At 44.9% G+C, this 26,969-nt stretch overlaps 1 protein-coding gene across 1 annotated transcript in view; it reads right to left on the reverse strand.

Moving 5' to 3' along the window:
• The window catches only part of kif6 (kinesin family member 6), a 340,398-nt gene that overhangs the window by 71,107 nt on the left and 242,322 nt on the right, over nt 1-26,969 (reverse strand). The window lies entirely within an intron of this gene.

Below are 26,969 nucleotides of genomic sequence, written 5' to 3' on the forward strand. Positions count from 1 at the left end.
GCCGAGCTCTGTGCCACGCTGCAATCGAGATTAGAGGCGATTCCAAAGTACAGGGCAACGCACGACAGACGTCTGAAAAATGGACTTAAAACAGACAGAATGGCGCTAGTCACCTACAGCTCTGAAGCGGAAAACAGAGACTTCATGGTGCTGTAGGATTTTGGGCTTCTCGTGAGCTTCCTATTGTTGTGTGGGCAGATCTCAAACGTTTTGCATTTGGTTGTGTGTTTGTTCTAATAAAGCTCTTTCTTTGAATAAACTGCACGTCCCTGGCATATTTTCCTTTCCTCAATAAATGAATGTCCTTGATGGTTATAATAGCGTAATCCATAGGATAACAATGACATGAATATAAAACATAATAGCATATCACATGAATATGAATATATACAATTAAAAAATAATATGCAAATCATAATTTTATATGTGTAAAATTATTATAATTTGGGGGTTTAAATTTATTAATTTATTACCCAGGTTGACCAATAGTAACAGATCTGCCAACCAATCACGAGTGATATTTCTTGTTTCAATGTAGTAGTTTCAACCAATACTGAGTGAGGAAATTCAAGCAAGGCGCCACCCAGAGCTGCTATTCATATGCTAATTAGAGCCATTAGCGCCGGCGCCAGCATGCCTCCGCAAGCTCCACATACGTCATGGTTCGTTTCCGTCAATATGTGGCACAGACGAACGCGACGTGCACAGGCTGTAAACTGACGTTAATTGTCGAAAATCAGGGAGATTTCCGGCCGTTTACGGGGACGAAAATCCCACTTTTCATGCAGTGCTATATTTATCCTTATCTAATGTTGACAAACTATATATCATTCGAAAGCTTACGAACTCAAGATTCATCCTGTGCAAACCGATTTGAAATCGGACCTTGCGTTACCATGGAAACGGTGCTCTAAATTATTCTAGCGGGCTCCTCCCCAAGTGGCGTTGTCATGTTTCATATTTATTTAACATATTTATTTAATTTATAATAAAAACCTTTTCTAATCTTGACAAAACGCATATCGTCGGAAAGGTCTTAGTCTCACGGTTCTATATCTGCAAACTGTTTTGTGATATTTACACAAAAATATATACATTTGACACAGGAAATTGCATTTTAAAAAATCAATGGAATTTCAATGACACCCGGTGGCTATTTGTGGTACAACGCCTAAACAAAATCTCATGGGAACTTCAATTTTTGTGATATCAACTTCAAATTTGGAACACAAATTAATTAGACATATGGCTTTGATTTGATAGTAATTTTAGAGTCCACATTATTTTGTAACATATATATTTTATATTAAATATTAAATATCTAGTACAGTATTTTTGATTTACAGTACATTTAAACTTCCATAACTTTTTTAAACTTAAATTTTTTGAAATGATTTCACTTGAGCAATACTCTGCTGACTGTCTTCTTTAAAATGAGACCAAACTTATGTCTATATTCCAAAGCATTCTTGAATTGCAACCATTTAAGTTTGGATAGTGAATTTTCATGTATATTTTCAAAAAGGGGGGTGACACTTAAGGGGTTAACTAATAATTTAACCACAACGGGTTAAAGCCATGCATTTCAACTTCCAGTTGTCTGCTTTAATTAATCATTAGCTAATGATTTACAAAGGTATCATTGTGTTACAACTTTACTTGCTGGGGCACATGACTATTACCTGATTGATTAAGTAATATGTAATTGTTTTTATGGGTTTTTAAAGGGGGGGTGAAATGCTGTTTCATGCATACTGAGCTTTTTACACCTTTAAAGACTTGGATTCCCATCCTAAACATAGACAAAGTTTCAAAAACTAATGTTGGACGTTTGATGGAGTATTTCTGTGTTAAAAATACTCCTTCCGGTTTCTCACAAGTTTCGTCGAGTTTTTTTCGAGTATGGGTCTACTTGACGTTAAATAGAGCGGAAGGTCCTTGTATGGGCTGTACGGGCTCTTCTCCCGGAAGGGTGCGCGCGCATAACTAGAGGGAGAGAGAGGAAATGCACGCTGTAAACAGTCTCTCAGGTGCAGATCCAGTCGTCCGTGAACACTTATGACGCGCCGCGCTCCACTTTATTCCTATGGGTGACGTCGAGCGACTTCAACGCTTCAGCACAGCATTCCGGGAAGGCAGCGCTGCATTTGAACCGATTTGAACGCAGAAATGACGGGAAGCTTCAAGGCATTGCTTCAGTCGCGTCGCAAAGTGGATTTCCACGGTCACTGCTGTCACAGGACTTCACCAAATCATACCAAATAAGTGTGTTTTTGACAGAGCGGTCCCAGCGATAAAGATTCGGTCCTGCTTTGGAAGCAGCCGGTGAGTAAATCAACTTCAAATGTCTCTGCTATTGGCTACCGTCGCATGAGTAAACATCAGTAAATGATACGATCGCGTGCTTCGTCATTCAAATCCGCTAACGGTTACTCCATTGTTGTTCTGTATAACACTAGTCTGACTCTGACGTGCAAAACTGTTTTGCTTGCTACCTCTAAGGTCTAGTCACATACAATAGTCCATAAACCGAATCATGTCCTCATAAACTGCGCGTAAAGACACACAAAGGCCCCTAAATACAGTACATACCACAGAGACGGACATCCTGATGTTGCCGTTTCTCCTGTTCAATTTATTTCAGCCTCAGATTTGATTGTGGATCATTATCTGTATTAGCTGAGATAGCATGGGTTTCTCCACGCTTGAGGACGTCCGCTTTGTGCACATTCGTCATTCTTTAGCTCCGCCCACACGATACGCCTCCAGGCGCTCGGTTTTTTCCGGAAAGACTCGGTACAGCCCATATTTCTTTTATAAATATGATAAAACTAAAGACTTTTCGGAGATATGAAGGATGCAATACTACTCTATAGATACTCAAGATTGACATGAGATTGACTGAAACTGAGTGTTTCACCCCCCCCCCTTTAATTAATTTTGAATATATATATATATATATATATATATATATATATATACCAAATATATATATAGCCTTATATATATATATATCAAACCAGGCTCATGGAAATACGTTACTCTGCCTACATTTTTGCAACACCCTAATTATGTACTTCCAGGTACATTTACCTGCACTTTTGGGGTAAAACGTTCACCGGAGGCGCTAAGTGGTAGCCTAATATTTTTTCTCCATTCCAGATGCGCAACATTACACAATGACTGATCTCACAGAATGAATATTGGTAACTAACTCCACTCCTACCCTAAACCTACCAACTCTCAACAAACACGTAACAGTAACAGGCAAATAAATGTACAGTCACATGTATTTATTGCAAAAACTGACCAAAAAACTGTATAAAAGTATTAACTCATGTTGCATTCCAAGTCTTCTGAAGTCATACGATATCTTCATGTGAAGAACAGAGTTGATCTTAATGTTTTAGTCGTTGAAATGATGATCGCGCTCCTTTGCGAACAGAACACACACGCACTCGTTCTTTCATATTTCTGATTCAAATGATACACACAAGTTGAATGACGCAATCAGTCACAAGACACACGAGAGCCATTGGCATTTTACAATCAAAGCTGACGTAATGACGCAATTGGTCACGAGACATACGACAGCCAATGCTGTGAAAGCTGACGTGACATTTCTTAGGCAATATTTGAAATTTATTGTAATCTTTGGCGGATGGATTCGACGTTATTGATCGCTTTTGGGGATTTTCTTCACACAAATCAGCACTTTGGGATTGTTTTTAACTATGAAAAGGGCTTTACAAATAAAATATATTATTATTATTATTATTATTATTATTATTATTATTATTATTATTATTAAATCAATCGTTTGGCCTCAGAACACTTAGAATATTTGTACTTTCTGAATAAATTATGTATGCAGTCGTATCTGCCTGTTATATCCTGTTTTTTATAATACTCAAATGGGTAGGTTTAGGGAAGGGTTTGAGTTACACGTTCAAAATGTGTCTGAATATGTGTGTGTGTCCACAAGGTAAATGGATTTATAAACATACTAAATTGTTTTTTGAAAATGTAAAAATGCAGAATGTTTCTTGTGATGGGTAGGTTTAGGGGCTGTGTGTGTGGGTGTGTGTGTGATGGGTAGGTTTAGGGGTAGGGGGAAAGAATAAAACGGCGTTGCTAAACACGCTAAAAAAACGATTATGCGTCTTGATAGCACGCCAAAATGGCATACTAATTGGCATGTCATATATACGCCATTTCATGAGATCAGTCTGGGAATGGAGAAAAAATATTACCACTTAGCGCCTCCGGTGGACGTTTCACCCAAAAAGTGCAGGTAAACGTACCCGGAGGTACATAATTAGGGTGTTGCAAAAATGTAGGCAGAGTAACATATTTCCAATGAGCCATATATATATATATATATATATATATATATATATATATATATATATATATATATATATATATATATATTCAAAGCCTTTGACATGACACTCAAAATTGAGCTCAGATGCATCCTTTTTCCGGCCAGGATAACAAATAAAAGGATAGGATAGCAATGAAAAGGAGTATTGAGTGAAGGCTGTGAATACCTATGTACATTGTGATTGTGATTGTGATTTTTTTTTTTTTTTTAATTTTTAATCCATTTGCAAATATTTCAAACAACCTTCTTTCACATTGTCATTATGGGGTACTTTTTGTAGAATTTTGAGGAAAACAAGGAATTTAATCCATTTTGGAATAAGGTTGTAAAAATGTGGAAAAAGTGAAGAGCTGTGAATATTTTCAGGATGCACTGTAGTTAGCAATCTTTGCTTAAATATTCCTATGGAAAGCAGCGAGATGAGGGACCATGAGAGTGGGCCGGTGACGAGTGCTAATGATTTCCTAGCTGCGCACCACACCCATCTCGTCTCACAGCGGAGTGACGGAAACATTAAAGGAGGAGCGATGACAGTGTAAGACGAGAGGGGACCAGGCCTAGAATTTATGCTGAGTTTTGTTTATGTTTTATTACAGTGCCTTGTGAAAGTATTAGGCCCCCTTGAACTTTGCAACCTTTTGCCATATTTCAGGCTTCAAACATAAAGATATAAAACTGTAATTTTTTGTGAAGAATCAACAACAAGTGGTACACAATCATGAAGTGGAATGAAATGTATTGGATATTTCAAACTTTTTTAACAAATCAAAAACTGAAAAATTGGGCTTGAAATTATTCAGCCCTTTACTTTCAGTGCAGCAAACTCTCTCCAGAAGTTCAGTGAGGATCTCTGAATGATCCAATGTTGACCTAAATGACTAATGAGGATAAATAGAATAATAATAATAACAATAATAATAACAATAATAATAATATATTTTATTTATAATGCACTTTTCATTCTGAAGAATCTCAAAGTGCAACAAAGGGGAAAAAATAACAAAAAATGAAAAACATGTAAAAATATAGAATACTAGAAACAATCAACCAACACAGAAAACAGAACAGAAACAGAGCTGATGGTGAACAGAAACAGAGCTGATGGTGGAAGTCTCTGTTAGCTCCGCAGCACACTGTGGTCCACTCCATGTTTTAAATTTCTCCCAGCGGCAGTGTCCTGATAATGTCGTCGAGCTTTGACAGCTGCAGACCAGATGATGGGTCTTCATGACAATTCAGACGATGGGGATCGCCGCAGCACCATGCAGGAGGCAGAACATTTTTCCGGGCACTTCTGTGGAGTTGGGTATAAACGGAGGTCGGAGCCAGCTGCAAAAGGGTGGGTCAGCAGCAAGTGGGTGGAGCTTTAGCAGCAAGTGGGCTGTACAAACTTCCAGAGGATTTTGATTGGTTTATTGAGTAACCTGTGTATAGCTATTGGTTGGTGGCGGTGAGGTAAGTTTTGTTGCGATCCATCAGAAAACAAAGAAAGAAGAAAACGTCTCGGTTACGTATGTAACCCTCGTTCCCTGAGGAGGGAACGGAGACGTAACATCAGTGACTGACGAATGGGGGTTTCGCCTAGAAGCCAATCATCTTCGAGATCTTAGAAAGCGCCCAATGGCAGTGCCAATGCCATGGGCATGCGAAATTTGCATGCGTAACTCCGCCTACCCACCTGGGTATATAAGGAAGTAGCTGGCATGAATCGCATTATGTTACCTGCTGAGGAGCCAAGACTAAACTCTCGGCCGTTCCAGCGGTACAGCGGAAGTGGCAGCGGGACGTTACTGACGAATGGGGGTCCCAATGCAATAACGCCACTCGGCTGTCTTCCAGTGCCCTGCGCAAGCGTGAGAACCCTGATTCCAGTTAGGACGGTCAAAGGCCTCTACTTAACGCAGGAATACCAAGGTACACTGGGAGGCATATTCCAGGAGGAGATATGCGCCAAGATGCCTGCCCGTAGGGAGGACTTAGGAATACACGTATGACCCCGGGGGGCTGCATACGGAAGATCACTGGGGTACCAGCCGCAGGTGGATTTTTAACCCCAGGGGGTGGCAAGGTTGCCAAGGGAATACACCAGCTCAGGAAGGCTTACGGTGGAAATACACATGTGGGGGTCGCCGGAGGGGAACCATGCACATGGGGCACCTGGCCAGACACGAGTGTCTGGGCTAAGGGCAGACTTACTGGTGTCGGCGTCGTCAGTGCTGGAGGAGCTCAGGGCTCTCTGGGAACTCACCTGAGAAGAATATCGCACGTATCCAGTCCATGGAGTGGAATGGCGAGCAAGCGAAGACACCTGAGCCAATCCATTACCGGCCACTTGTAGAGGCGAGTACATAGTCGGATACAGGCTCCACTCGGAGGTTATAAAACCTGGTGAATGTGTTTGGTGTCGCCCAGTCTGCAGCTCTGCAGATGTCTGTCAGCGGAGCGCCATGTGCTAAAGCCCAAGAGGAGGCCACACTCCGGGTGGAATGGGCCCTGACCCCAAGGGGACATGGGCGTCCCTGCTGCTGGTAAGCCAAAACAATGGTGTCCACTATCCAGTGAGACAGCCTTTGCTTTGAGAGAGCCTTCCCTTTCAGCTTCCAACCATCACAGACAAAGAGCTGGTCTGAGGTCCTGAAACACTGTGTCCTGTCTACGTAAGCGCGAAGGGCGCGTACTGGACAGAGCAATGCCAAGGCTGGGTCTGCCTCCTCCAAAGGCAGCGCTTGCAGGTTCACCACCTGGTCTCTAAACGGAGTGGTGGGAACCTTGGGCACATATCCAGGCCGGGGTCTCAGGATCACGTGAGAGTCAGCCGGCCCGAATTCCAGGCACGCTTCGTCAACCGAAAATGCCTGCAGGTCCCCTACCCTCTTGATGGAGGCCAATGCGGTCAGGAGCGCTGTCTTCATAGACAAGAACTTAACATCTACTGACCGCAAGGCTCAAATGGGGCCCTCTGCAGAGCACTTAGAACTACTGAGAGGTCCCAAGAGGGTACGAGAGGAGCACGAGGAGGATGTAGTCTCCTCGCACCCCTCAGGAACCTGATGACCAGGTCGTGCTTACTTACCGTTTTCCCGTCCAAGAGGTCATGGTAGGCGGCAATAGCGGCCACATAAACCTTCAGGGTGGATGGAGACAGCCTTCGGTCCAACCCTTCCTGGAGGAAAGAGAGCACAGACCCGATCGGGCACTTCCAGGGGTCTTCTTGGCGAGAAGAGCACCACTTGACGAAGAGGTTCCACTTCAACGCATAGGCCCGTCTCGTGGACTCGGCCCGAGTGGAAGTGATGGTAGCCACCACCGGAGGTGGTAGGGTACTCAAACCTGCCGCGTCCCGTCCAGGAGCCAGACGTGGAGGTTCCAAGTGCCAGTACGGGGCGACCAAGATGACCTGCTCCTTGTCCTCCCTGACCTTGCACAGAACACGTGCAAGAAGGCTCACTGGGGGAACGCAAACTTGCGTAGGCCCTGCGGCCAGCTGTGCACCAGTGCGTCCGTGCCGAGCGTGCCCTCGGTCAGGGAAAAGTACAGGCTGCAATGGGACGAGTCGTGGGAGGCAAACAGATCTACCTGTGCGTCCCCGAACTGATCCCAGATCAGCTGGACCGACTGGGGATGGAGTCTCCACTCCCCAGGGATAGGCTGAACCCGTGAGAGCTCGTCGGCTGCACGGTTCAGGATCCCCGGGATATGGACAGCACGAAGGGACCTCAGGTGCTTCTGACTCCATAAGATGAGATGGCGGGCGAGTTGAGACATGCGGCGGGAGCGTAGACCGCCCTGGTGGTTGATGTACGCTACTACGGCCGTGTTGTCTGATCTGACCAGAACGTGTTGGCCCTTCAACAATGCTAGGAAGCGGTGCAAGGCGAACCGAACTGCCAGCAACTCGAGGCAATTGATATGCCGGCGGCTCTGGCTCTCTGACCAAGAGCCGGCGGCTGCATGTCCATTGCACATGGCACCCCAACCCGTGGTGGACGCATCTGTTGACACAACAACATGCCGGGAAACTCGTTCTAAGGGCACACCTGCCCGTAGAAAGCTGAGGTTCGACCACTGGGTGAGTGTCTGTCTGCAGGCCTGAGTCACTGGGACCCGGAGCGTGCCAGACTGCCATGCCCATCTCAGGACTCGATCGCGAAGCCAGTGCTGAAGCGGTCTCATATGAAGCAATCCGAGCGGCGTCACCGCGGCTGCAGATGCCATATGCCCCAGGAGCCTCTGAAATAGTTTCAGTGGAACCGCACTCTTGCTCTCTATCTGCCTGAGGCAAGTCAGCAGTGACTGCGCGCGCAAGCCGGTAAGCTGCACGCACATGGCGACCGAGTCGATCTCCATACCGAGAAAAGAGATCCTCTGCACTGGGCAGAGTTTGCTCTTCTCCCAGTTGACCCGAAGGCCCAAACGAGCTAAATGGTGGAGAACCAGGTCTCTGTGTTCGCACACCCGGTCCCAAGAGTGGCCCAGTATGAGCCAGTCGTCGAGATAGTTCAGGATGCGAACCCCTTGTTGCCTGAGTGGCGCAAGGGCTGCCTCGACAATCTTTGTGAAGACGCGAGGGGACAGAGCTAGCCCGAATGGTAGTATGGCATACTGATATGCCCACCCTTCGAACGCAAACAGTAGGAACGGTCTGTGTCGCGGAAGGACGGACACATGGAAGTACGCGTCCTTCAGGTCGATCGCTGCAAAGCAATCGCATGGACGAACGCATTCGACAAGGCGTTTCGCAGTCAACATCCTGAACGGAAGCCTGTACAGGGATCGGTTCAGGACGCGAAGGTCCAGGATCGGTCGTAACCCACCGGATTTCTTTGGTACAATGAAGTAAGGGCTGTAGAAGCCGGACTTCATCTCGGCTGGAGGGACGAGCTCGACCGCACCCTTCGCCAGTAGGGTCGCGATCTCCGCACGCATGACTGGGGCATTGGACCCCACCATGGTGTACCGGACACCCCGGAAGCGGGGAGGAGCTCGCGCGAACTGAATCGCGTAGCCGAGCCGGATGGTCCGTGCGACCCAGCGGGACAGTCCCGGCAGCTGTAGCCACGCTCCCAGGGAGTGTACCAACGGGGTCACGCGGAGCACCGGCGTACCCTCGGTGGGGCAGCGAGGCAGCGTTACCGGCCCGGACTCGGGTGGCGTAGCGGCCCGGTGTCGGGGCGGCGGTAACAGCTGCGCCCTGACAGAGGAGACCAGGGAAGGACTCGCGTTCCACTGGGGTCTGCTCTGAGAGGGGGCTGGCGACAGAGAGGGACGAGAGCGGCGTGGCCCGGGGGCGGCGCACACTCCCGTCACCGTTCTCTGGGTGCTCAGGGATGGGTTAATCAGTTCTTTCTTGCAAAGGTTGCTGCTGACCCGTGGGCCAGCAGCTGGACAAAGGATTCTCCCCCGGCCCTCCACCGGGGGAAGGGGCGGACCTGCCACCGTCCCATGAAAGAACTGCCCATCCCAGAGCTGTCCGCGTCCGGAGCGCCGCTGGCCTTATTTTCAGCAGGCTGCGGGGCTGGCGCGGACTGGGACGGCTTCCTGCAGCGTGCCCTGTGGTGTGGCCAGGGTGAAGGCTGCTGCTGTGGCCACGCGGGAGGGGGTCGCAGGAAGTCGCCCTGGCGGCGAGGAGGCTGAGGCAACTGTGCCGGCGGCGCTTAGGTGCAGCAGCGGGCCGCCGGGGCAGATGGCCCCAGTCTGCCTCTGGGGACAGCCAAGAACTGTTAGGCGCAGTCCCTGACCGTGCCGCCGATAAGGCCGGCCTGGGATATGGGCGAGCCGAGGAGGCGGGCTCACTCAGCCTTCCCACATCGACCAAGTAAGGCCAGTTGTCTTTCCCGGACCACAGCTGTGGACATCTCCTGACCCAGGGGGCGTGTGGTCACCTATGCCGCGCTGGGCGGGATCGGTGGCGGCACGCCTTTCTCGAGGCAGTGTTACTGGCCCTGACTCGGGTGGCATAGCGGCCCGGTGTCGAGGCACTGGTAACGACTGCGCCCTGACAGAGGAGACCAGGGAAGGACTCGTGTTCCACTGGGGTCTGCTCTGCGAGGGGGCTCGTACGCCCTGGATCAGCTCTGTCCTCGTGCATACGCATCGGGCGGCAGCTTACCCCATAGCACTGCTGGACTACGCCACCGAAGTAGACGAGCCAGCAGGTTTGGGAGGGCGCTTAGGATAGCCTCACCGCGTCAAATCAAAGCACTCAGTGGACACCGTAGTGCGCAACAGAGCACCTGACTGAGGGGGAGGGACCCCAGTGTACCCTTAGGCCGCGACCCCTCGAGGGCAGAGAAGGCGGAGGAGGCCACCAAACGGTCGCGGGAAGACCCGGAGATCTCCCGGACCGCGTGCACTCCTCATGCATCCCGGGAGCGAAATGGCATTGGGGGCGGGGCCCGCAGCTGTCGGGTGCCACCCCCAAAAACCAATCGCCCAACTGCGAGCACTCGTGACAGGGTGGAGATTCACACCAGCCCGAGGCTCGCGGCTGCCCGAGATAACATGGCTGTCAACTCTAGGTCAGATTCTACAGTGCTACCACACCCGGAGGCGGAGCATAGCCGAATCGTCATCCCCAAAGGACTCTAGCCCACCTTGAGATGCGGCAATCAACCTCTCGCCGCTATCTGGAGTATGAACGAAACGAACGGGGCGTCAGCAGACGGTCCCGCTGCTTCAGTCCAACACTCACTGGAAGCGATGTGCAAGAGGGCGGGAGTGGCCCGAGGAATGATCGTCGGGGTTCTTAATACCACAGCACCGCCCTCAGGTCACCCTGGCCACCAGCCAAAGTACCACCTCTCTTTTGGAAATGGTAGATCGGGGTGTGGCAGAGGGGACTCTCTCTCTTTACAGAGATCATTGAGTCTCGACCACAACATTGCGATGGTCATGTTCCCACAGAGGGAACACAGCACATCCACAAACACTGTCCGAACGTGCTGGGCCCAAACACGTCGAGCAGTGAATGCGTCCCAAAGACAGCAACAGATATCGACCGCACCCGGAAGTGCTTGAAAAAGACGTGCCACACGCAAGCTCTTTTTGTGAGAGGAAGCTCTGCAGAGTGCCGAAGCGCCCAGGGAAAACACACACAGCTGTTGCAGATCACTGCACAGATCAGCAGGCAGGCAATGTGAGATCGCTGGAACGCGCCGTTACACCAACCCCCTGGAGAACCGCTCGTCTCGAAGACTGAAGAGAGGACTTCAGAATTCAGGCTTGCCGGAGTGAAGAGATGCTCTTGGCTCCGAAGCAGAAACATAATGCGATTCATGCCAGCTACTTCCTTATATACCCAGGTGGGTAGGCGGAGTTACGCATGCAAATTTCGCATGCCCATGGCATTGGCACTGCCATTGGGTGCTTTCTAAGATCTCGAAGATGATTGGCTTCTAGGCGAAACCCCCATTCGTCAGTCACTGACGTTACGTCGGAGTGACTGAACGAAAGGGAACACTTTCACGTGTTCATCGTCGTTAAATTGAAGGGGTAAGCTTGTTGTTAATTTTTTTAGTTTAGTAAAAATGCATTATAAGTTGTGAAAAAGTACATATAATAGTGTTTGTACACAGTTTTTAGTCTTTAAAAAGAATTAGGGTAAAGTGTATCCAAATTATTTCTGTAGTTTTTTTAGTAGCACACAAATTACAAAATCTGTAACATCCATTTCTACAATTTGCTCTCGATCATGGATTTTGAAGACCATAAGAAGGTATAATGGAGTGTTTATGGAGGTATTAAGCAGTGTAATGTTTGTAATTTTGTAGTTAATTCAATTTTTTGTATTGGCTAGTCTTTATTGTAATTTGTGAACAATTTAATGCATCCTTGTATTCAATTAATTTTGATATTGTACTGCTGCATATATTGAATGCATATATATTGCACGTTGAATACGTCATTGCTTCATTCTGAGTATCGCTTTCGGATAAAAGTGGTTCGAAATCTCGCGCCTCTTGTGGGGTTTGCAGTAGGCATTTGCATTGGTGTTGAGGTGTTGGTTGTATGTAGTAGCGATATCATTATATATCATAGCTGTATTATATATTACATTATACTTAGTTTAGTAGATTATTAGAGTAAATTAGCCTAGTTGTAATACCTATACTACGTAATTATAATATATATATATATATATATATATATATATATATATATATATATATATATATATATATATATACAGTCTTGTTCAAAATAATAGCAGTACAATGTGACTAACCAGAATAATCAAGGTTTTTCGTATATTTTTTTATTGCTACGTGGCAAACAAGTTACCAGTAGGTTCAGTAGATTCTCAGAAAACAAATGAGATCCAGAATTCATGATATGCACGCTCTTAAGTCTGTGCAATTGGGCAATTAGTTGAATTAGTTGAAAGGGGTGTGTTCAAAAAAATAGCAGTGTGGCATTCAATCACTGAGGTCATCAATTTTGTGAAGAAACAGGTGTGAATCAGGTGGCCCCTATTTAAGGATGAAGCCAACACTTGTTGAACATGCATTTGAAAGCTGAGGAAAATGGGTCGTTCAAGACATTGTTCAGAAGAACAGCGTACTTTGATTAAAAAGTTGATTAGAGAGGGGAAAACCTATAAAGAGGTGCAAAAAATGATAGGCTGTTCAGCTAAAATGATCTCCAATGCTTTAAAATGGAGAGCAAAACCAGAGAGACGTGGAAGAAAACGGAAGACAACCATCAAAATGGATAGAAGAATAACCAGAATGGCAAAGGCTCAGCCAATGATCACCTCCAGGATGATCAAAGACAGTCTGGAGTTACCTGTAAGTACTGTGACAGTTAGAAGACGTCTGTGTGAAGCTAATCTATTTTCAAGAATCCCCCGCAAAGTCCCTCTGTTAAAAAAAAAGGCATGTGCAGAAGAGGTTACAATTTGCCAAAGAACACATCAACTGGCCTAAAGAGAAATGGAGGAACATTTTGTGGACTGATGAGAGTAAAATTGTTCTTTTTGGGTCCAAGGGCCACAGGCAGTTTGTGAGACGACCCCCAAACTCTGAATTCAAGCCACAGTACACAGTGAAGACAGTGAAGCATGGAGGTGCAAGCATCATGATATGGGCATGTTTCTCCTACTATGGTGTTGGGCTTATTTATTGCATACCAGGGATCATGGATCAGTTTGCATATGTTAAAATACTTGAAGAGGTCATGTTGCCCTATGCTGAAGAGGACATGCCCTTGAAACGGTTGTTTCAACAAGACAATGACCCAAAACACACTAGTAAACAGGCAAAGTCTTGGTTCCAAACCAACAAAATGAATGTTATGGAGTGGCCAGCCCAATCTCCAGACCTTAATCCAATTGAGAACTTGTGGGATGATATCAAAAATGCTGTTTCTGAAGCAAAACCAAGAAATGTGAATGAATTGTGGAATGTTGTTAAAGAATCATGGAGTGGAATAACAGCTGAGAGGTGCCACAAGTTGGTTGACTCCATGCCACACAGATGTCAAGCAGTTTTAAAAAACTGTGGTCATACAACTAAATATTAGTTTAGTGATTCACAGGATTGCTAAATCCCAGGAAAAAAAAATGTTTGTACAAAATAGTTTTGAGTTTGTACAGTCAAAGGTAGACACTGCTATTTTTTTGAACACACCCCTTTCAACTAATTGCCCAATTGCACAGCCTTAAGAGCGTGCATATCATGAATGCTGGGTCTTGTTTGTTTTCTGACAATCTACTGAACCTACTGGTAACTTGTTTGCCACGTAGCAATAAAAAATATACTAAAAACCTTGATTATTCTGGTTAGTCACATTGGCCCTCATTTATCAAAAGTGCGTACACCAAATTTCCAGCGTACGCCTTGCGTACACCCAAACCCACGGTGACTTTGAGATTTATCAATATGGACGTTGGCGTACGGCACGCTCAAATCCTACGCCAGCTCAGGAGGTGGTGTACGCACGTTTGAGTTAGTGGGAAAATGCGCAGAAAAGCAATTCCTAACACCACAAAACGCACTGACAAGATATGCTATATTATGACCCACTGTTAAAAACCACAACAACATTCAGTGTTTATTTTTGTGCAACATGAACGTCAATGTTTAATTTGTGTGACTTTACCAAAGCGTTTGATTTGTAGGCATATGTATTCCTCCAGTCGCGAGCCTGTGCGCTTTATCTGACGTTTCAGGCCCGCCTGGCCCGGCAGCTGCGCACGGACTGGGACTAAAATAATTCAGACTGACAAAATAATAAAAATGACCTTCTTCTTTTAAATAATAATAAAATCAATAAAAACGACATTCTTCTTCTAAATAACAAGCGTCATTAAGAATAATAATAATAAGAAGAAGAATAAGAAGAATAATAATAAGAAAAATCTTACAAATTGTCATGTAATTATTAATGTGAATGAATGGTACTCCACATCACATCATCATCACTGTCGTACACCCCAATACATGTGCCGTGATACGAAATTAAATGCTAATTGTTTCAAAACGTGCTGTAAAATAATGCATTGTGATGGTAATTTATCATCCAAACAGCTTTAAACTGCTAGGGTGCGCTTCTCAACCCCCACACTATTAACAGTACTCGTAATTTGGGTCCATATTTTGTTTTTGTAGGTGCCTTTATTCATATACTCTTTATACTCTTAAATAAAACAATTTCGTTTTTTTTCCCCCACTTCCCTGGTGATGGTCTCGATGGCGCGCGTCTCAATCATCTCACTAGTTCTGTAGTCAGGGCACTGATCAGGGAGTCAGCCCGTTGACTTATGTCCTAATCAGTGCCCTGACTAGTGGACTAGTGAGATGATTGAGAGCGCCCGATCTTCACGTCGGAGAAGTTTCGCTTCTTTGCCGTCTTCCGTGTGTCCATGGCGTAAAATGAGGGCGTGGGGGAGGCGGAGATTTGAATATATAGGGGCGCGTTATTCTAATGAGGATCGTTTTCAGCCGCGGGATTTATCAAGGGCAAGTATTGCGTACACCTGAATTGCAGAGGTGCGCACAGTTTCATAAATCAGGCGGTGAGAGGAGTGTAAGCATAATCTTACGCCAACATATACACCCGTTTCTACGCAAGATTGATAAATGAGGGCCATTGTACTGCTATTATTTTGAACAAGACTGTATATATATATATATATATATATATATATATATATATATATATATATATATATATATATATATATATACAAAGAGAATGCTCCCCGCTTTGTGTCCTATCACTTGGATGATTTACCATCAGTGACTTTTAATAGCCTTGATGTCTCTTGCCTGTTTAGTAAAATTGATCTCCTAAGTGTAGAGTTGGCCTCCATGAAAAATGCTGTGAGTAAGCAGTCGACTGAATGTGAGAATATTCGTGGAATAACTACGGACATTAACCAACGACTGAGTGTGATTGAGCGACCCACTGTTAGCAGGGGGAATAAGGCCACAACTATGGTCAGTGGGGAGGCCCATCTACAAGGACCAAGTCAAAGGGAGCCTGCACCTAGATCTTCAGCGTTGCCTGTCACCGAGGAGACAGAGGGTGGTGGGATTGAGGTGGCAATGTCCCCTGCATGGAGCCGTGTATTAAAGTATGGCAAGTGCAAGCAACGTTCTGGAAAACGATCTACTGCTGCAGTACAGAACAAGACTAGTATTAATCCTCCCAGAGAGAAGAAGACCTATGGAATAGTTGGAACTGGTGTAGTGGAGAACATACATGCAGTGACAACTAAGCTGGTGAGTGTGTTTGTGACAAAGCTTGCTCCTGGTTTAGACTCAGAGACTTTGGCAAGCTATTTAAAAGATCAACTTTCCAGAGATGTGTTGTGTCAAAAGATTGGTACTGAGTATACTCGCTACAGCTCTTTCAAAGTTACAGCTGAATGCAGGGACGTAGCAGAGATGTATGCGCCACAGCTGTGGCCAGAAGGGACCTATGTTAGGCGCTTCTATGAGAATCGCAAGCCTAGGGCTGCGGTAGGGGTAGGTGTTAATGCACCACTCGCCACGGGGATGAGTGCGCCTGAGCCAAGGGCGTCACATGCATGGCAAACAATGATAAACTGATATGAGAGTCGTGTCTTATAACTCTCGTGGTCTGCATCTCGGACAGGGTGCTCGAGCAAGAGCCCAACGTATTGTTATGGATAAGCTCTTTCAGAATGCTGATGTGGTATGTTTGCAAGAGACTTTTTTAGCTATTCAAGATCTGGATAACCTCAACACTGTGCACCATGATTTCCATGGGGCAGGGGAATCAACAACGGATCTAAACACTAGAATTCTGCGTGGCAGGATTCCAGGAGGTGTGGCCATTTTTTGGCAAAAGAAACTTGACCCTTTTGTAACTGTGATTAGGTTAGATGTGGACTGGTGTATGGGAATTAAGGTGGCGCATAATAAGAATGTTTTTATAATTCTAAATGTATATACTCCATACGAATGTCACAAAAATGAAAATGAGTACTTGAATTAGCTTGCTTTTATAGGGTCTTACATAAGGGAAAGTGAATATACATCCATAATTGTTTTGGGGGATCTAAATGCTGATATATCAGATACTAACTCACTTTTTGGTCAACACTTGATACAATTCCGCAAAGATAACAAGGTTATTCTGTCCACAAAGGAATTACTGCCAGCTGATAGCTATACACATGTGAGTGAAGCTTGGCATACTACTTCCTGGCTGGACCACTGTATATCTACAGCCGATGCACATGATTGCATAGAGGAGGCTGAGATTCTATATGAGTTGGCTACAGCAGACCATATTCCTGTCTCTATGTTCATAAATATTAAGGGTCTACCTGAGCTTGTCTATAGTGACAGCCATAAACCAGGTGAGACACTGAACTGGACAAGGCTTACAGAAGACAACCTGCAATATTATAAATTACTGACTGATGTGCACATGAGAAATATTGAGGTACCTGTTGATGCAATTATGTGTGTGGAGAGTAACTGTGAGAATGTAAGTCATAATAATGACCTATGTGCAATGTATGATAAAATTGTGAAAGGTTTAGTTGATGGAAGTGAACCATTAAGAAGTAAAGTGTTGATACAACGTACTGCAAGACCAGGGTGGAAGGACTATGTCCATGATGTTCATATGGAGGCAAGAGATGCATTTGGAAGATGGGTCTTAGCGGGCAAACCTAGACATGGCCCAGTCTTTGAGCACAAGGTACAGTCTAATGCTAGGTTCAAATATGCTGTGCGTTTTATAAAAATGAGCAGGCTCTGAGGGCGAACTCTATGGCGAGAAAATTACAAACTAATAATGTTTATGAGTTCTGGAAGGAGGTGAAAGTGGTTAACAACAGCAAAATGCCACTGCCTTCTAGTATTGATGGCATTACTGAAGAAGGAAACATTGCAGAGCTATGGAGGAGACACTATAAGAACATTTTTAACTGTGTGAAGAGTGATGTGTTCAACTTGGGTGAGATACCTCACAGTGAGGGTGTAGTCATCAGACCGGAGGAAGTATCTTATGCTATTGACAAACTTAAGATGAATAAAGCATGTGGGCAGGATAGAATAACAGCAGAACATCTGAAATATGCTAGTCAACATATTTCAGTTTTACTTTCTTTATGCTTTACTGGGTTAATGAAGCATGGCATACTTCCTGGATCCATGTTATCTGTGTTGTTGGTACCTGTAGTTAAAAATAAGAGTGGTAAACTAACTAGTATAGATAACTATAGACCCATTGCACTTGCAAGTATACTATCTAAGGTACTAGAAGGGATCCTTATGGGTAGGCTTGCAGAATACATAGCATCGACAGATAATCAATTTGGTTTTAAGAACAAGCATGGAACCGATCTGTGTATTTATGCACTTAAAGAAATTGTCCATAGGTACAGATCACGCAATAGTACAGTCTTCATGTGTTTCCTGGATGTGTCAAAGGCTTTTGATCGTATCAATCATGGGAAACTATTTGGTAAACTATATGAGTGTGGTGTCCCCTTATACCTAATCAGGATACTGCAGTTTTGGTACTCTCACCAAACTATGCAAGTCAGGTGGGGGATGAGTTTGTCAACACCCTTCTATGTTTCCAATGGAGTGCGGCAGGGCGGAATTCTGTCTCCGCTGCTGTTCAATCTGTACATGGATAATTTATCTAGGGAGCTAAAGTGCTGTAGAACTGGTTGCTTGGTGGGGGAGAGTCTCATTAATCATATGCTTTATGCTGATGATTTGGTGGTACTGTCTCCTTCCAGTGCTGGCCTGCAGCAACTTATCAGAATATGCTCTCAATATGGACTAATGTTTGATATAAAATTTAACTCCAAGAAGAGTGTGGTACTGATTGCAAGAACTAAGGAGGATATGAAGTGTGTATATCCCTCTTTCTCATTGACTGGTGAACCATTAGAGGTTGTAAAGAAAGTTAAATATCTGGGGCATGTGATAAGAGATGATCTCTGTGATGATGATGATGATGATGTGCAGCGTCAGTGTGGAAAACTGTATGGGCAGGCAAACATGCTGGCACGCAAATTTCACATGTGCACACCTGATGTTAAAATCTCACTCTTCAAAACTTATTGCACTCCACTATATACTGCCCACCTGTGGTGTAACTTTAGTGAGTCGAAAATGAAAAAACTTCACGTGGCTTATAATGATGCACTAAGAATTGTGCTTAAAATCCCTAGGTGGAGTAGTGCCAGTGTAATGTTTGTGTTTAACAATGTGCCCACTTTTAATGCTGTTTTAAGAAATTTTATGTATAGATTTATGTGCAGACTGACAGAGACTAAGAATTTCATCATTGTGTCCATAGTTGATGTTTCTAAGAGTGATACAAGGTACACATCTTGCTTTTGGAAATATTGGACCCGAAGTCTGTATATGTTTTAGAAATGACTCCTGATGTGCTCATTTTTAACTTTTTTTTTTTTTTTTGTATTATTATGTGTATTGTGTTGTCTTTATGGACCTATGTGTCTTGAATAAAAAATTGATATATATATATATATATATATATATATATATATATATATATATATATATATATATATATATATATATATATATATATATATATATATATATATATATGTGAAATGAGAATGTATGTGTGTGAGACTACCAGAATGAATTATGGCTTGTACGGCCCCTCATATTTTAGTAGTAAGCCTAGTGTTATTATTATATATATTATTGCTATTATTATTATTAATAATAATATTATTATAAGACTAGACTGTATTAGGGAAAGCTTTTCCCATCCCTGTTGCAGTTTGCTGTTCCACAATTCCAGTCCCATAAGCACTGCACTAACAATAATTTATTTACAATCATTCTGGGCATTCACTCATCACTAACCCAAAGAACTACTGAATAGTTGAACACAAAGTTGTGTGTTTGTGTGAGTTGTGTGTGCATAGGTTAATACAGGCAGAGTAAAATACGTTATTAATACACAGGCAATAGAAAAAGGGTGTGCCCACACTATGACAATTTGGTTGCTCAGGATGAATAGATTTGTGTGTGATGCAGTGCTTTGCACAGCAGGTGTCACTAGGGAGCACACTGTTTCATGAGGCTTCAGGTAAATGAACCTTTTGGTGAAGCAATGGGCTGGAAAGCCTCAGTGGTTCAGGACGCCTCATTTGGCCATCACTAGGGATGACAGACTGAGGCGATGGAGCAATGGAGACAAGGAGCCAGGAGACACGACGTGGAGACACTCAGGAGATAAAGAGACACAGGTAAGTATTCAGGTGAGTCCTTAGAAGCTAGCATCAGCAGTAACGTGTGCAAAGAAGACCGGACAGTGACTGAGTGACTGACAGGGGTATAAGTGCAGATGGTGATTGGTGTGCTGATGATGTGCAGGTGTGTGCAATCAGTACTCTGGTGACTATGTGCGTTGTGTCTGGGAGAGGGTGGAGCCTGGCATGATTGTAACAATCATACACAGACATGGACTTCAATTTCATTGCTATGTTGATAACATACAAATTTACCTCACTACCAGCTCTGATAGGCCATTCATACCTGACTCACTCATAGGGGTGTGCGATATATATCGTCTGCGATAATATCAAAATTGTCTTTTTAACGATGTGCAATCTGACATTATCGACCTCAGTTCCCAGTCTCCATTTCACAATCCTTTTCTTCACCCAACCTTTCATTTAACAGCTTGGAGACGCATTTTATTTTAAATAAAAATAAAGTGTCAAACAGGTGCTTTATAAACCCTACAGTATGATAATCTATTTGCACACCTAGAACAGCCTATGCCAACTTTAAATGTAAGAAAAGTTTCTATTGGCGACCCCCCCCCTCCCGCCAATAAATAAATAAATAAATAAATAAATAAATAAATGAATAAATATATTGCACTGAAGTCAAAATGCTATGAGAGTATTGTTTTGTTTGGTTGAATATTGGTAGGCTTATATTAAATTATTTAAAAATGAAATTATAGGCTACATTAAATATGAAATATTAAATTAAAAATATTAAATATCTAGTACAGTATTTTTGATTTACAGTACATTTAAACCTCCAAAACTTTTTTTACACTTAATTTTTTTTTAAAAGTGTTTTCACTTGATCAAAACTCCGCTGACTGTCTTCTTTAAAATGATACCAAATTTATGTCTATATTCACAAGAATTCTTGAATTGCAACCATTTAAGTTTGGACAGTGAATTTTCATGTATATTTTCAAAAAGGGGGATGACAGTTAACAGGTTAAGAATGTTTAGGTATTTAGACTAAACAAGACAAAAATAGTAACATATGATATGTGACAAATCCCGGAAAGTAGGGACACAAGTCGGTTCTGGGGCATTTTGAGTTATTCACAGATTCTGAAAGTGTAGTCTCCAAGCTTTCCAACAATGTGTAACACACGGAAATCTAATAATATTTAGAGAAGTTGCCATCTGAATGTATGCCTTTAGAAAAGTATAAACGATAGAAAACAGACTCTAAAGTTTTGCAGTTCTCACCTGTTTTTACCTACTGGGATTGACAATAGGGCTCATTTACATCTCATTTAGATGAGCTATACCCCCTGTAAAGCTGCATGGTTGCTAGTAATGACAGACACAACGGGAAAAATCGGACTGCATACTACTAATAATAAAGATGCTAACATTACCATCTAAAAGCCCATTATAGTAATAGGTTTTTTTGGCAAGTGATACTATGCTAACGATTACAATTAAAACGACAGCTAAGAACAATATGTAGGTATGGGAAGGTCTAAACATGAGATAACGTGTGTGTTCTTAGAATGAACACAAAACGACAAACTTTGGTGTTTATGGAACACTCTATAAGAAACAGAAAAATGAAATAAGCCTCCAATGAAATAAGTCATTCGGGCACACTTTCTGTTTTCCGGGGTCTTCTTAGTGGATGTACTGTGCGTCTGTTTGAAGGGGATAAAGACAGAGATGTGGGTACAGTCCTTTACTGTGGCTGTAGTGTAGAGGTAAGGTGCATGTCATTAAGTTTTGACGCATATCGATCAGTGGTTCGAATCTGCCTTTTGCCACACACTCTAACCGAGAAACACTTATTAATAAACACATGTAAGATGCTTTATTTCCACTAACATTTTCTCAATTCTTTTTGAAAATAAATGCCTTTCCGATCTGATATGTGATGGGAAAAGGGAGTAGAGAGATTGTGGCAAAAGGCAGATTCGATCCTCTGATCGAGTTGCATCAAAACTTAATGACATGCGTCTTACCACTACACTATAGCCACAGTTAAAAATTTGAGCCCTTTCTCTGCCTTTATCCCTGTCAAATGTTACTATCGATATAGCCTCTGATTTCTTACAGTCTTTCATCGTCGCTTGGATCATCTCTACAGCCGGCCAGAGTGCTGCATAAATAATTAGCCACGCGTCCCTTGGAGGGCAGGGCAATAAGAAAGGCCAGTATGGAAATACACAGACAAAACAAGGCGATTTCAACCTCAAAATATACAATTTTAAATATACAATTAATGCCATATCAAACACAGAGAGGCTTCTTCATGATTTCAACTAACAGATTCTGCAAAAAAGCGAAAATCACATAATTTGAAAAAAAATCGCTTCTTTCTCATTTTTCTCAATAGTAGAGCTGCCGACATATGTCCCTGGTTTCCGTGACAGGTCACATATACAGGACTGAAAATAGATCTATTATTGCACAAAAGTATTATAATATATAATACTTCAATACACAGCACAAAGCACATGCACTAATGCACATCCCGTGCACAGAATGATGTGCTTGAAGCAACATGGAGTCATAGCGTGCAGAGGGAGTGCCCTGGCTTTACAACATTCAAAGCAAAAAGGGAAGAGATATCGATGCGTACTGTAAGCCTAATGTAGCCTATACATGCAATAGTTTAAGCCTTTTCTGTAAATTATTTTAAGTATAATAATAGGCATATTGAATTATCATCGTGATGACTGTCATAACTCAACAGTTTGAAAACGATGCCGCAGCAGAGGGAAGGAAGAGTATAATTTACGTGAACTTGAATTTCTCGACTTTAATATTCATCAGTACCTCACATTAAACTATGAAAAAGCTTAACATAACTGTGTGTAAAGCCTTGAACTTTCATGTACATATTCATACATCATATTCATTTTTGTTTCAAAGGACCATGTCACCACTTTAGTTGAACGGCCACACGCGTGATGAAGCCATGATAAGCTAATGCTTAGATAATGATGACTACTGTATTATAATGTCAACAGGTCTGTAGCACAAAGGGCTGATGAGCAGTTATCCATCTGTGACCAAATGACCGCATGGCAGAAGCTCCAACTCCTTACGCATCCTATGATGCCCTAATCAGATCAAAGTTCCCTTGTGTGTTGCAACCATACAACTAATTAACAGCATATGAGGAGCCAAAATGTCTCCCAAGAGATTGTGAGAAAGCATTGTGAGAAAGCGGTTGCCGATTTCAAAACAATCTCTCCTGTGAACTGACGAGAGTTGAAGCTCATTAAATATGCACATTTTCTCCAATACTAACCGTGGGCATTTACTGCCAAGTCTACAGTGCGGGACACCCATAGAAACCGAGAAAGCCTTTTGGATAGAGACTCAAAACCAGTGTAGGAAATAACCTATTACTTAGCCATAAGTAATTTATGTCCCTGGGGAACTGAACCATGCGGCCGACGAGATGTCGCGGTTTCAGCCTTTGCCGGGGTAATGGCGGCTCCATCCCCAAGTGGTTCAGCTGATATGGGACCAGTTCGGCAACGCAAGATAGATCTATTTGCCTCCCACGACTCCTCCCATTGCCGTTGGTACTATTCCCTGACCAAGGGGACCCTCGGCACGGATACACTAGCGGATGCACTAGCGCACAGCTGGCCACAGGGCCTACGCAAATATGCGTTTCCCCCTAGTGAGCCTTCTCGCACAACTCCTGTGTAAGATCAGGTAGGACAGGGAGCAGGTCCTCATGGTCGCCCCGTATTGGCCCGGCCGGACTTGGTTCTCCGAACTGATACTCCTTGCGACAACACCTCCGTGGCCTATTCCTCTGGGGAAGGACCACCTTTCACAGAGAGGGGGCACCGTAAGGCACCCGCATCCCGACCTGTGGAACCTCCACGTGTGGCTCCTAGACAGGACGCGGCAGGTTTGAGTAGCCTACCACCACCGGTGGTCGCTACCATGACTTCAGCGAGAGCCTCATCCAAGAGACAGGCCTACATTTTGAATTAGAACCTCTCCGTCACCTGGTGTGCTTCTCGAGGAAAAGATCCCACCAGATGCCTTATCGGGTCTGCGCTCTCCTGTCTCCAGGAAGGGTTGGAGAGAAGGATTCTATAATCTGCGAGTGGAGCCTGTGTCCTCTCGTATACTCTCCCGAGATGGCCAGTGACTGGACACACAATGGTGTCTTTGCTTGCTCCGCCATTCCCCTCCAAAAACGGACTGGATACGTGTGCTTATATTTGCTCAGGTGAGCCTCCCCAAAGGCCCTGAGTTCCTCCAGCACTGTTGATGTGCATGCCTGAATGGTCCCAGCCCTCATGCCAGGCTAGGTGCCAGTGTGCATGCTTCCCCCGCAGGCCAACCGTCACATGTATTCTCCACGGTAAGTCTCCTTGAGCGCGTGTCTTCCCTTGGCAAGACCCTTGCCACCCCTGGGGTTGAAAAACCTTTCCACCTGCGGCTGGATACTCCAGGTACGTATGCAGCTCATACGTGGGTCATATGTGGGTCATACGTGTTTTCCTAAGTCTTCCCTACAGGTAGGCATTGTGATTGCATTTCTCCAAGTGGGATATGCCTCCCAGTGTACCTTGGTAGCTGAGCCAGCCCCTCTTCAAGGGGCGGAAGTGGCTCAGTGGTTCATGTAGATTGTCTACAAACCGAAAGGTTGGTGGTTCGATCCTCGGTTCCACCTGAACAAGTGTCGAGGTGTCTTTGAGCAAGACGAGCTGGATGGTGCCTTACATGGCTACATCGCCGTCGGTGTACCTGGAATGGGTGAATGTGAGGCAAAAATGTAAAGCGCTTTGGATGGCCATAGGGTCTGTTAAAAGCGTTATATAAATGCAGTCCATTTACCATTCATGAGGCCATTTTTCCTGGCTTACCAGGTTCAGGGCTCGCCATGCCCCCTTGGTGTCAAAGCACACTCCACAAGGAGCGTAGCTGCCTCTTGACATTTGTAGAGCTGTAGGCAGGGCGACACCGAACACATTCGCCAGGTTTTATAATCTGCAAGTGGAGCCTGTGTCCTCTCGTATACTCGCCCCAGATGGCCAGTGACAGGACACACGCTGGTGTCTTCGCTTGCTGTGCCATTCCACTCCAGGGACTGGATATGTGCGCTTATCACAGATCGATGAACTGAACTGCAACATCTCAGCACGGACTGTGGAGGCGCAGAAAATAATGGAAACCATCGGGGGGTCAGACAGGTGAACTTCTACGGATTATGACCGGTCTGGGTTTAAAATGGTATGAAATGTCCTAGATTAGAACTGCTCCAAGATTCAGCATTCAAGATTCTGCGTTAATGCGTCGTGAAGCGCGTGTAGAACCATTCCATCGGAAAATCGATCGATCGTTGGCGTGATGACGTCATCGACCGGAAGCTATAAAGCGTCCGTGAAAACAAACAGGAACTAGCTTCTGTGCCTTCAGCAAGCAATCTGTGTGAACCTGTCTGTCTATTTGGTGTTTTTGTCTGTCTATATACAAGTTTTTCCACTCTTTTGTTAAATATTGCTATATTAACAAAAAAAGAGAAAATAAAATAGATAGAAAAATGGCGAGTGATAGCAGCAATTTCAAGAGGTGTGTTCATCCCTGCCCACGCTACATCACGGGTGGGGATACACACTCTCTGTGTGTTGCCTGCTTGGGAGCGCAGCATGCCCAGGCAGCCCTCGAGGGGGCTGCTTGCGAGCATTGTGAAAAGCTACCATTAAGAACGCTGCGCTCCCGCCAGGCACTCTTTGAGGAGGGTGCCTCGGCTCGTGTTCCCCGCGGCTCTGGTCCCGCTGCTGTCGAGGCAGAGTGGAGGCTGCAGTCGTGGGGATCACAATTGGACGTTGCAGAGGGGTTAGAGACGGGCGCTGCCTTATCTCTGCCCTCACCTGCACCGTCCAGCGGCTCTTCTCGGGGCATGGAAGCACGCATGCCGGTTTCTTCCCCCCCGAGAGAGTCGCCGGTGCTTCAACTATCCAGCTCCGAGGAGGTGGACGTTGAAAGCATCGACACTGAAGATTCGCCACTTCAGTCCCCTGCGAGCGAGGAGCTCGTTGAGGTTTTGACGCGAGCAGTGGCCAGACTGAACATCGACTGGCCCTCTGAGAGATTCCTGCCTTCTCGTGCTTCAGAGCCTCAACGGCGGGGCCTGCCGTTCTTCCATGACTTGCACACTGAGGTGGCAAGATCATTGAGGAGACCGGCATCTTATCGTGTGTTCAGCCCGCAGACTTCGGTCTACAGCGACATCGCCGGGCTGAAAGAGTACAGTTATGGGGCGATGCCAAAGGTTGAAGAGACGCTTGCGAGCCATCTCTCGCCTTCCTCGGCATCGTCCCTGAAGGCCCCAACTTTGCCCACCAGACCATTAAAAACAACGTCGGCATTGGTGGGCAAAGCGTACTCGGCAGCAGGTCAGGCTGCCGCATGCCTGCACACTATGGCTATCGTGCAGGCGTATCAGGCTGATCTGCTGAGGGATCTGGATAGTAGTGATGTTGTGGGGGGGGGGGGATATTGTCACCGAGCTAAGAACATCTGCTGATTTAGCTCTCCGGGCCACCAAGGAGACGGCCAGATGTGTTGGCCGCTCTATGCCAGCCCTGGTGGCCATGGAGAGTTCACACTGTCACCGAGAGGTTCCAGGAGTCGAAAAAGCAAGCTGCGGCGCTGAAGCAGTTTCTTCCTCTCCGGGTCCAGGTCCCTGGGGCTGCTGCTGACACCAAGCAGCCCAAACCGAGTACGAGCTCCTCGCACAGGGCTCAACAAAAACAGAGCGTCGCCACCCGATCTCCCCCTCAGCGCGGGGACGAGGGGCGGCGCTCTCAGGCGAGGCCTTATAGGGGCAGGGCTGAT

The sequence above is a fragment of the Pseudorasbora parva genome, chromosome 10 (assembly GCF_024679245.1).
Source record: "Pseudorasbora parva isolate DD20220531a chromosome 10, ASM2467924v1, whole genome shotgun sequence".
In the NCBI taxonomy this organism is placed as follows: domain Eukaryota; kingdom Metazoa; phylum Chordata; class Actinopteri; order Cypriniformes; family Gobionidae; genus Pseudorasbora; species Pseudorasbora parva.